The sequence below is a fragment of the Schistocerca americana genome, chromosome 2 (genome assembly GCF_021461395.2).
Source record: "Schistocerca americana isolate TAMUIC-IGC-003095 chromosome 2, iqSchAmer2.1, whole genome shotgun sequence".
NCBI lineage: Eukaryota > Metazoa > Arthropoda > Insecta > Orthoptera > Acrididae > Schistocerca > Schistocerca americana.
The window spans coordinates 178,879,366-178,891,777 of record NC_060120.1 but is presented as its reverse complement, the minus strand read 5'-3'; the positions used below and the strand labels follow the sequence as shown (position 1 = coordinate 178,891,777).

Sequence of the window (12,412 nt, the reverse complement as noted above, 5' to 3'; positions counted from 1 at the left end):
GCTTGTGGACATCATGCCAAGTGGATCTACCATAAGTTCTGATGCATATGTGACGACAATGAAGAAACTTCAAGCTCGGCTGAGTCGTGTTCAACAGCATCGGCAAAAGCAGGATGTTTCGCTGCTGCACTACAATGCACGGCCACATGTCAGTCAAAAAACCATGGAAGCGATCACAAAACTCGGATCGACAACACTGAAACACCCGCCTTACAGTCCTGACCTGGCTCCATGTCACTATCATCTCTTTGGGAAACTGAAAGACTTTGCAAAGGTTCCGAGTTCGAGTCTCGGTCGGGCACACAGTTTTAATCTGCCAGGTAGTTTCATATCAGCGCACACTCCGCTGCAGAGTGAAAATCTCATTCTGAAAGACTCTGTTTGTGGAATAAGGTTTGAAGATGATATCTCCCTTGTGCACGCTGCCAAACAGTGGCGCCAACAGGTTGGTCCAGAATTATACCGTGCGGATAGGCGCTGGTTCCAAGATGGCGTAAGGTAGTTGAGAAGGATGGAAATTATGCGGAGAAATGAAAATATTGTTCCTAAACTTTCAAAGATGTAGAATAAAAGATAGATTTAAAAAAATAGTGTGCATTTCTTTTGGAGTGACCCTCGTACGTTGCGGCAACGCCCTCATACAGGAAATTCTTGAGCGCCCCTTTACGTAAAATGTCCTGTTAAGAAGGGTCACCTTTTTCCTTGTCCATTTCCAAATTTTGACTTCACTGCGACATTCAACGAAGCGCCGACACCAAGTGATCTAAAAGCAGAGGAGCCTGAAACTAACAGAAGAAAGACGGCAAAAATGTGTTCGATAAATCGATTCGGAGTATAGGTACATGTAAAACGGAAATTTAAACAGCAAGTCATTTATGATATTTCGGCATAGGATGTCATGTGCAGCGACACACTAGATCGTAATTTTGAAGTTCAGTGCGAATAACACCGTTTAACAGTAAGAGAAAAAATTTGCGAGGCACCGGAGGGATTCGAACCCTCGATCTCCTGTTTACTAGACAGGCGCTTTAACCAACTAAGCCACGGCGCCCGACGCCTATGAGTAAGAATATACGTAGGAGGAAGCCACAACCAGGATCCCGCAGCAGGGTCTGCAGGTGATGCGGCTGGTGTCATGAGAACACTTGTGTACCGAATACGGTACACTGAGGCACATGCTTTTTCTCAAGAATTATTTCAGAACAACGCCGACATCTCGTACATTTGGTGCAGGTAAAACTATGGAAAATCCAGGCTGCAATAATGTAAGTATTATGAAATTGATAGTTGCTACTCACCATATAGCGCAGATGCTGAGTCGCAGAAAGGTACAACATAGACTGTCAGAAAGTAAGCTTTAGGCCGTCAAGGCCTTCGACGAAAATAGACAACATACACACACATACACACACTGATCTCAGCCACCAGAGACTGTGGTCATGTGTGTGAGTTGAATTTGCGTGTGTGTATGTTGTCTATTTCCGATGAAGACCTTGTTGGCCGAAAGCTTACTTTCTGACAGTCTATTTGTTGTACCTATCTGCGACTTACCATCTGCGCTATATGGTGAGTAGCAACTATCCTTTTCATACTATTGACATTTGGTGGAGATTGCTGATCGTGGCGAGGTCTGCACACTGAGCCGTGTGCAGAAAAAGGCCAGTCCTACTGAAGGTCGTTAGTATGCGGTTCTTGGCCGTAAGAACCCAGAGGTCTATTGAAGACCACGGTACATCGATTCAGCTTTGACCAATGACGTCACTGTCGGCAGCGTATATAAAAGAATCTGGCGCAAATGGTCGACTGACAAGTAAGACAGAAAGGAACAGAGACACTAAAACTCCTAGCTGACAGACGTTGCAATAAAGACGCTTTCTATCTCGCGAAATGCTCCTTCAAATACTCCAAGAACACGGCGTTCTAGACGGAATACGAATATCGTTTAGCCACCTGCGTATTTATCCCATACAGATCATGCAGATGAAATTAACCTAATAACAGGTCCCACAATGGCGTTCTTTTCACCCTCCGTCAATGGAATGAACTCACACTTGTTAGTGACACTAGGTATTAGTCTAAGAACTTACATAGGTACCTGTAAATCCATTCCATCTTCACGTCAGTTTACGAAAAGAGGATGCCGGAAACTCAGTTTCTGCATTTACACAAGAATGCTGAACGCAGATGTTACTCTAGTGTTTTTAAGTATAAGATCTGGAGCTCTTTAGTTGGTGGTATAATTAGATCATTTATGTTTTCCTTGTCAGACTTTTGTGTCCTTAATTTCTTGGTTCTGATTTTTGTGACAGTCAATTAACTGCTCTTAAATAACCAGAAGGGGAAAAGGAAGATCAGGATTTAACGTCCCGTCGACAACGAACTTCTATGAGACGGTTACGTAACCATACTGCCTGACAAGAATGTGAAGAATCGTGAAGGGGAAGAGGAAAGGAAATTAAACTCCTCTGGTTGAGAAGGTATGAGTTGCTTTTTCAGTAATTACAATAGAAAGCCAAATAAAAAGAATTTGTCTGGATGAGGCCACTTATGAGGACGCAGTTATACGTTACGCATGCACTGATAGAGTTAGGAATGTGTACAATGCCGTAGTACCCTGTATTGAGGCAAGCTGACCCACACGTGTTGCAATTAGTCCTTAATATCCAGGATAAAGGCGCTGGAATGGAGTTAACTTCCGAGCTGGTCGCACACGTGTCCTACTGGGGACAGATCTGGGGATCTTGTTGTGCCACAGGACAACCTCAACATCAACCAGGCAGTTCATAGAGACATGTGCCATGTGTGGGCGAGCATTGCCCTGTTCAAAAATGCCACCAAAATAGTCGGCCGGTGTGGCCGAGCGGTTATAGGCGCTTGCGCTACAGTCTGGAACCGCGCGACCGGTAGCAGGTTCGAATCCTGCCTCGGGCATGGATGTGTGTGATGTCCTTAGGTTAGTTAGGTTTACGTAGTTCAAAGTTCTAGGGGACTGATGACCTCAGATGTTAAGTCCCATAGCGCTCAGAGCCATTTGAACCATTTTGAACCACCAAAACACCGTCGCATGAGCGGTAACATATGACGACACAGGATGTCCATGACATGTCATTGTACTGTCAGAGTTCCTTCAGTCACCACTAGTCATGACCTGAGATCATACTCGACAGCTCCCCACACCATGATGACGGGAGTGGAGCTGGTGTGCCTCTCCAAAACGCTGAATGGAAACCTCACCCCAGCTCACCGCCATATTTGACAACGATTGTCATCTGCTCATCCGGAATAGGGCAGAACCGCTATTCATTGCTGAACACAGTGGACACCATTCATCAGGAGTCAATGCTCCGCAGTCGCCACATCACTACAAACGGAACTGTTCGTGTTGTCAAATCAAACACCTCTCAGCCGTCTGATTTCCTAACTGTTATTTTATTGGGCTACCAGTTTTGGCGAAGCGCTATGTCTTCTTCAGGCCCTCTGACCGACGTGTAGAAAGATTCCAACCTCGGTTCGGTCAAAATAGGGGCCAGTATTCAAAGACTGGTATCTCCTTGATACAGCGATCACTTCAGATGACCTTAAGATGGCGTAATATATCGCTGAAACTGGTAGCCTAGTAAAATAACAGTTTGGAAAGAAGAGAGCTGAAAGGTGTTTGATTTGACATTCTGTACTGAACAGCAAAGTCCCGCAACCATCTCTGAAAAGATGGACATACAGAGACCGTCCATATTGTGGTGTTAAACACATTCTACTCATGGGATTGTATTTCCCGAATCTGACTCCTGCTAGCCACCGAAAAATGGTGGAGGATAACACAGATTGTTGCAAGGAGTTCGTTACTTGTTCCTGGATGGTAGGCGTAGATGTGAAGCGATTATGATGTGCTTGGTGCACAATACAGCGGTCTTCCCTTGTGATGGTCAGAAGTGGTCGACTGGAAGATCGACGAGGTGTCCATTTACAATTGCACAGGTCCACATATACGAGGGGCCTTCAATAAGTAATGCAACACATTTTTTCAGCTAGTTTCGGTTGAAAAAAAGGCAGAATCGTGGAATATTCCCGCTTTAGCCCCTGTAGTTTCATGAAGTTCCGATAGGTGGCGGCGCGTTACGTAGCCTTCAAAATGGCGTCAGGAACGGAGGCACGTACCAAGCAGAGAGTTGTCACAGAGTTTCTTTTGACGTAAAACCAGAGCATCGCAGATGTTCCCATGCAATCCAACATCGGGCCACTGACACAGGCGAATGACCTACAAATCTGAATAGTGCATGGTTCGGCCTGCTGGCCAAATGGAGATCCACAGTCAGGGGGAAAAAAAAGGTCAAATGGCTCTAAGCACTATGGGACTTAACATCTGAGGTCATCAGTCTCTAGACTTAGTACTAGTTAAACTTAACTAACCTAGGGATATCACACACATCCGTGCCAGAGGCAGGATTCGAACCTGCGACCGTAGCAGCAGCCCGGTTCCAGACTGAAGCGCCTAGAACCACTCGGCCACAGCGGCCGGCTAGTGAGGGTCATTTCCGACTCTGTCAGCCACTGGTAAGGCTGACTCACAGGAGTATGCGACATCTTCCTGTCCTTCGCAGCCATCACTCAATATCTAGCACTGTTCATGCCCCTTACATATCCTACCAGGACTGGTTCAAAAAATGGTTCAAATGGCTCTGAGCAGTATGAGACTTAACATCTGAGGTCATCAGTCCCCTAGAACTTAGAACTACTTAAACCTAACTAACCTAAGGACATCACACACATCCGTGCCCGAGGCAGGATTCGAGCATGCGACCGTAACAGTCGCGCGGTTCCGGAATGTAGCGCCTAGAACCGCTCGGCCACACCGGCCGGTTACCAGGACTGGTAAAATAACTAAAAGCAAACAGCACTAATACAGACTGGTGGCCGTTCTACCTGTCACAGAGAGTTGCACCTCTAATCATTTACATATCCACCGATCGTACATATACGTACGTACGAAGTTACACTGATAGCTGACCATTTCCTCTGGACACTTCACTTTTTCGTTAGGCGATCCATTCAACAGTTATTTTAAAATTCTACTAGAACGTCACAACATGCGGATCTGTCCGATATTTGTCTGATGAAATCGCTGCAAATCCAAAACCGTGATTTTGGCATGAGCAAAGTCATGACAGTATGCAGCGAAGAGAAATTTGAGACGGATGTTGTGAATATTAAAGACATCGATCTGCGACGACATCGGTAGCCCCAACGGGTTTGGCGATGATAAACCTCCCAGTGTAACCATGTCGTGTCACCGGGCACTGATCAGCGGCAGGTTCAGCAGAGGCCAGAGGAACACCCAGCGACCGACAGCGTCGTACATGTGGCGCCAGCGACGGAAGTGGCAGAGAATCGCACCGGCACAAGCAGCAGAACTGCAAAAGACAAGGATAAACGACGAAAAGTCAATTGTCACGTGTATAGCGGGGTGTCTTTAAAAACTGTGTGTTGGGCTTAGTGCGGATTTAAAAATAAATAAAGTAAATGGAAATTTTATATCAAAGTCACCAGTGACAACAAATCTTCGAAGAATGAAATCTGTGTAGGCGCTCTGAATAGCTCTGAAACGAATACTGCAAGGTCTAGTGGAAATGAAATGCTGATTAGGTGAAATTAAACACAGTATAAAAGTCAAGGAGCTGAAGTCAGGGAAAGCATCCAGTCAAAGGGCAATAATCTGTGTAAGGGAGAAACAGAGGTTGAAAAGAAGCTGAAGGTCGTAGAAAGTCAATTCGGAGATGGAAAGTAACTCAGATGAATGTATGGAGTAAGATCGACAGGATAGACGGCAAGTTAGGAGCTGGAATGTTTCATAGCGATGACCTGGGGAGAGGTTTCAGGAAGAGGAGGAGATTAGTGTTAAACGACCCGTCGACAGCGAGGTCATTAGAGACTGAGCACAAGTTTGGATTAGAGAAGGATGAGGAAGGAAATCAGCCGTGCCCTTTCAAATGAACTATCCCGGCAGTTTGTGCGGCTGATCCCGGCGGAGGTTTGAGTACACACATATCCCGGCATTTACCTGAAGCAATTTAGGGAAATCGCAATCGGTATTGTAATTGTAAACTGTCGAAGCTGCATTCGTAAAGTACCGGAGCTTCAAGCGCTGATAGAAAGCACCGAAGCTGAAATCGTTATGGGTACAGAAAGCTGGCTGAAGCCAGAGATAAATTCTGCCGAAATTTTTAGAAAGGTACAGACGATGTTCAGAAAGGATAGATTGCATGCAACCGGTGGTGGAGTGTTCGTCGCTGTTAATAGTAGTTTATCCTGTAGTGAAGTAGAAGTGGATAGTTCCTGTGAATTATTATGGGTGGAGGTTGCACTCAACAACCGAGCTAGGTTAATAGTTGGCTCCTTTTACCGACCTCCCGACTCAGCAGCATTAGTGGCAGAACAACTGAGAGAAAATTTGGAATACATTTCACATAAATTTTCTCAGCATGTTATAGTCTTAGGTGGAGATTTCAATTTACCAGATATAGACTGGGACACTCAGATGTTTAGGACGGGTGGTAGGGACAGAGCATCGAGTGACATTATACTGAGTGCACTATCCGAAAATTACCTCGAGCAATTAAACAGAGAACCGACTCGTGGAGATAACATCTTGGACCTACTGATAACAAACAGACCCGAACTTTTCGACTCTGTATGTACAGAACAGGGAATCAGTGATCATAAGGCCGTTGCAGCATCCCTGAATATGGAAGTTAATAGGAATATAAAAAAAGGGAGGAAGGTTTATCTGTTTAGCAAGAGTAATAGAAGGCAGATTTCAGACTACCTAACAGATCAAAACGAAAATTTCTGTTCCGACACTGACAATGTTGAGTGTTTATGGAAAAAGTTCAAGGCAATCGTAAAATGCGTTTTAGACAGGTACGTGCCGAGTAAAACTGTGAGGGACGGGAAAAACCCACCGTGGTACAACAACAAAGTTAGGAAACTACTGCGAAAGCAAAGAGAGCTCCACTCCAAGTTTAAACGCAGCCAAAACCTCTCAGACAAACAGAAGCTAAACGATGTCAAAGTAAGCGTAAGGAGGGCTATGCGTGAAGCGTTCAGTGAATTCGAAAGTAAAATTCTATGTACCGACTTGACAGAAAATCCTAGGAAGTTCTGGTCTTACGTTAAATCAGTAAGTGGCTCGAAACAGCATATCCAGACACTACGGGATGATGATGGCATTGAAACAGAGGATGACACGCGTAAAGCTGAAATACTAAACACCTTTTTCCAAAGCTGTTTCACAGAGGAAGACCGCACTACAGTTCCTTCTCTAAATCCTCGCACAAACGAAAAAATGGCTGACATCGAAATAAGTGTCCAAGGAATAGAAAAGCAACTGGAATCACTCAATAGAGGGAAGTCCACTGGACCTGACGGGATACCAATTCGATTCTACACAGAGTACGCGAAAGAACTTGCTCCCCTTCTAACAGCCGTGTACCGCAAGTCTCTAGAGGAACGGAGGGTTCCAAATGATTGGAAAAGAGCACAGATAGTCCCAGTCTTCAAGAAGGGTCGTCGAGCAGATGCGCAAAACTATAGACCTATATCTCTGACGTCGATCTGTTGTAGAATTTTAGAACATGTTTTTTGCTCGCGTATCATGTCGTTTTTGGAAACCCAGAATCTACTATGTAGGAATCAACATGGATTCCGGAAACAGCGATCGTGTGAGACCCAACTCGCGTTATTTGTTCATGAGACCCAGAAAATATTAGATACAGGCTCCCAGGTAGATGCTATTTTTCTTGACTTCCGGAAGGCGTTCGATACAGTTCCGCACTGTCGCCTGATAAACAAAGAGCCTACGGAATATCAGACCAGCTGTGTGGCTGGATTGAAGAGTTTTTAGCAAACAGAACACAGCATGTTGTTATCAATGGAGAGACGTCTACAGACGTTAAAGTAACCTCTGGCGTGCCACAGGGGAGTGTTATGGGACCATTGCTTTTCACAATATATATAAATGACCTAGTAGATAGTGTCGGAAGTTCCATGCGGCTTTTCGCGGATGATGCTGTAGTATACAGAGAAGTTGCAGCATTAGAAAATTGTAGCGAAATGCAGGAAGATCTGCTGCGGATAGGCACTTTGTGCAGGGAGTGGCAACTGACCCTTAACATAGACAAATGTAATGTATTGCGAATACATAGAAAGAAGGATCCTTTATTGTACGATTATATGATAGCGGAACAAACACTGGTAGCAGTTACTTCTGTAAAATATCTGGGAATATGCGTGCGGAACGATTTGAAGTGGAATGATCATAGCCGGCCGGAGTGGCCGAGCGGTTGTAGGCGCTACAGTCTGGAACCGCGCGACCTCTACGGTCGCAGGTTCGAATCCTGCCTCGGGCATGGATGTGTGTGATGTCCTTAGGTTAGTTAGGTTTAAGTAGTTCTAAGTTCTAGGGAACTGATGACCTCAGAAGTTAAGTCCCATAGTGCTCAGAGCCATTTTAGAATGATCATATAAAATTAATTTTTGGTAAGGCGGGTACCAGGTTGTGATTCATTGGGAGAGTCCTTAGAAAATGTAGTCCATCAACAAAGGAGGTGGCTTACAAAACACTCGTTCGACCTATACTTGAGTATTGCTCATCAGTGTGGGATCCGTACCAGATCGGGTTGACGGAGGAGATAGAGAAGATCCAAAGAAGAGCGGCGCGTTTCGTAACAGGGTTATTTGGTAACCGTGATAGCGTTACGGAGATGTTTAGCGAACCCAAGTGGCAGACTCTGCAAGAGAGGCGCTCTGCGTCGCGGTGTAGCTTGCTCGCCAGGTTTCGAGAGGGTGCGTTTCTGGATGAGGTATCGAATATATTGCTTCCACCTACTTATACCTCCCGAGGAGATCACGAATGTAAAATTAGAGAGATTCGAGCGCGCACGGAGGCTTTCAGACAGTCGTTCTTCCCGCGAACCATACGCGACTGGAACAGAAAAGGGAGGTAATGACAGTGGCACGTAAAGTGCCCTCCGCCATACACCGTTGGGTGGCTTGCGGAGTATAAATGTAGATGTAGATGAATTTAGGGAAATCACGGAAACCCTAAATCTGGATGGCCGCATGCGTGTTTGAACCGTCGTCATCCCGAATACGAGTCCAGTGCATCACCTCGCTCAGTGGGGAGGGAGAGGTCCCATTCTTTCAATGTTTTCGACAGGCACAGCAGTTTGACTCCTGGGATCGCGATTCGGGAGCCATCGGGTATAACTTCAGGTACCGTTGGTAGTGATTGAGGGCACTCTGATAGCACAATGATAAGTTACGGACACCCTACATCTACATCTACGAGGATACTCTGCAAATCACACTTAAGTGGCTGGCAGAGGGTTCATCGAAACCCCTTCATAATAATTCTCTGTTATTCCGATCTCTAACAGCGCGTGGAAAAAACGAGCACCTATATTTTTCCGTGTGGGCTCCTATTTCCCTTATTTATTTATGATGATCATTTCCCCCGATGTAGGACGGCGTCAACAGGATATTTTCGCATTCGGAGGAGAAAGTTGGTGATTGAAATTTCTTGAGAAGATTCCGCCGCAACGAAAAACGCCTTTGTTTTAATGATGTCCACCCCAAATCCCGTATCATGTCCGTGACACTCTCTCCCCTATTTCGCGATAATACAAAACGTGCTGCTCTTCTTTGAACTTTCTCGATGTGCTCCGTTAATCATATCTGGTAAGGACCCCAGATCGCGCAGCAGTACTCGGAAAGAGAACGGACAAGCGTAGTGTAAGCAGTATCTTTAGGAGATCTGTTACATTTTGTAAGTGTTCTATCAATAAAACGCAGTCTGTGGGTTGCCTTCCCCACAACGTTTTCTATGTGTTCTTTCCAATTTAAGTTGTTCGTGATTCTAATACCTAGGTATTCTGCCCAATTTACGGCCTTTAGATTTGACTGATTTCTACATCTACATCATCTACATCCATGCTCCGCAGGCCACCTGACCTTGTGTGGCGGAGAGTACCTTGAGTACCTCTATCGGTTCTCCCTTCTATTCCAGTCTCGTATTGTTCGTGGAAACAAAGATTGACGGTATGCCTCTGTGTGGGCTCTAATCTCTCTGATTTTATCCTCATGGTCTCTTCGCGAGATATACGTAGGAGGGAGCAATATACTGCTTGACTCCTCGGTGAAGGTATGTTCTCGAAACTTCAACAAAAGCCCGTATCGAGCTACTGAGCGTCTCTGTTGCATAGTCTTCCACTGGAGTTTATCTATCATCTCCGTAACGCTTTCGCGATTACTAAATGATCCTTTAACGAAGCGCGCTGCTCTCCGTCGGATCTTCTCTATATCTTCTATCAACCCTATCTGTTATGGATCCCACACCGGTGAGCAGTATTCAAGCATAGGGCGAACAAGTGTACTGTAACCTACTTCCTTTGTTTTCGGACTGAATTTTCTTAGGATTCTTCCAATGAATCTCAGTCTCGAATCTGCTTTACCGACAATCTTATACGGTCATTCCATTTTAAATCACTCCTAATGCCTACTCCCAGATAATTTTATGTAATTAACTGCTTCCAGTTGCTGACCTGGTATATTGTAGCTAAACGATAAAGTATCTTTCGTAGCACATTACACTTGTCTACATTGAGATTCAATTGCCAATCCCTGCACCATGCGTCAATTCGGTGCAGATCCTCCTGCTTTTCAGCACAATTTTCCATTGTTACAGCCTCTCGATATACTACAGCATCATCCACATCATTTACCGTGTAATCGAAGTTTAACGGATTCCTTTGAGCATTCATGTGGAGGCGTTCCATTGGGTTACAGTCGGGACTCTGGGTAGGGCTTTCCATTTCAGTAATATTGTTGTCCAAAAACCGTTGGCACAAAGAGGCTGCTTTGTGACAGGGTGCTGACACAAACAACCATTACCTCCGAACTGTTCCCTTCTGCACGCAGTATACAGTACTCTAAAATGTGTTCGTGCCCTTCTGCCTGTAACGTTTTCCCAAGCACAGAGATGGAACCCCACCTTAACAATGAAAACATCCCTTTCCTGTTCGTCACAGTTGGCACAACACATGCTAGCAGGTGGCGTTCTCCAGGTATTCGCCAAACTCAAACCCTCTCATCGGATTCCCACCGAGTATAGCGCGATTTGCCACTTCAAATCAAGCGTTTCCAATCATCCACTATACGACGGCGTCGCTCTTTACACCACCTCCAGTGTCGCTGAGCATCGTCAGCAGAAATGTACGGATTATCTGGAGCTGCTCGACCACTACAACCCATTCTTTTTAAATCCCTACCCACAGACCTTGTGCCAGATGAACTGCTACTGGCACTATCTAACTTACGAGCGATTCGTTCCGCTTACAACCACCCTCCGCCACCCTCCACAGTGCTCGACGATGCGTATCCGGTAACACATGAAGGCTGCGTAGTCTGTGATTGATCCTTCGCGTTTCCACTTCACCCTCACATCACCAACGGTTGACTTAGGCAGCAATAGAAGGACTGAAATGTCGCTGACGTATCTGTTTGTTACTCAGGTGGCATTCAGTGCCTTGTCAACGTTCTCCTGACTGACCCATTATGCTGCTACAGCTTCTATACTGACAACACAATACCACTGCCCGGATTTGTATTGGTGGAGCCCCCTCTCGTGATGTGATCAGTTAAACATTACATAGTGGTCTCCGGAAAATTTTAATCAGATTGTCTGTAACATCAGTCTACGGGGTCGAATCCAGTGTGCCACCTCAAATAGAGGACGAATCTTTGAGAGTGCCAGCCAATAGTGCCAGTTGAACGTCAGAAAGAACATTTAAGGTTCAAATGGCTCTGAGCGCTATGGGACTTAACATTTGAGATCAACAGTCCCCTTGAATTTAGAACTACTTAAACCGAACTAACCTAAGGACATCACACACATCCATGAGGCAGGTTTCGATACTGCAACCGTAGCGGTAGCGCGGTTCCAGACCGAAGCGCCTAGAACCGCTCGGCCACGCCGGCCGGCATCATTTAAGGAACTTCGGTCGAAGATCGTGAGGCGAAAGGCAATACGTAATACGCCGACAAGTGGTCAGGATATCTCAACAGTTTCGGGTGTTTACTCATAGCGAGAGGCCTGAAAATCGCAACGATTTCACGCGATGTGCTGCCGTTGAAAGGAAATGATCGTATGGCATTAATGGCCGGGAGCCGATGCGTGTGTGACCGCCTGGCCGCCTGGTGGAAATACACAACTGGCAATTTTGCAGATGATAAACGGTTATTCATTCGAAAAATATATTATACTAGAAATGACATGTGATTACATTTTCACGCAATTTGGGTGCATAGATCCTGAGAAATCAGTACCCAGAACAACCACCTCTGGCCGTAATAACGGCCT

General features: G+C 45.5%; 1 non-coding gene across 1 annotated transcript; it reads right to left on the bottom strand.

The window, feature by feature from the left end:
* Positions 1–977: 977 nt before the first annotated feature.
* On the bottom strand, positions 978–1,051 carry Trnat-agu. Its single transcript has one exon. It is a non-coding gene; the product is annotated as a tRNA-Thr (tRNA).
* Positions 1,052–12,412: the final 11,361 nt, after the last annotated feature.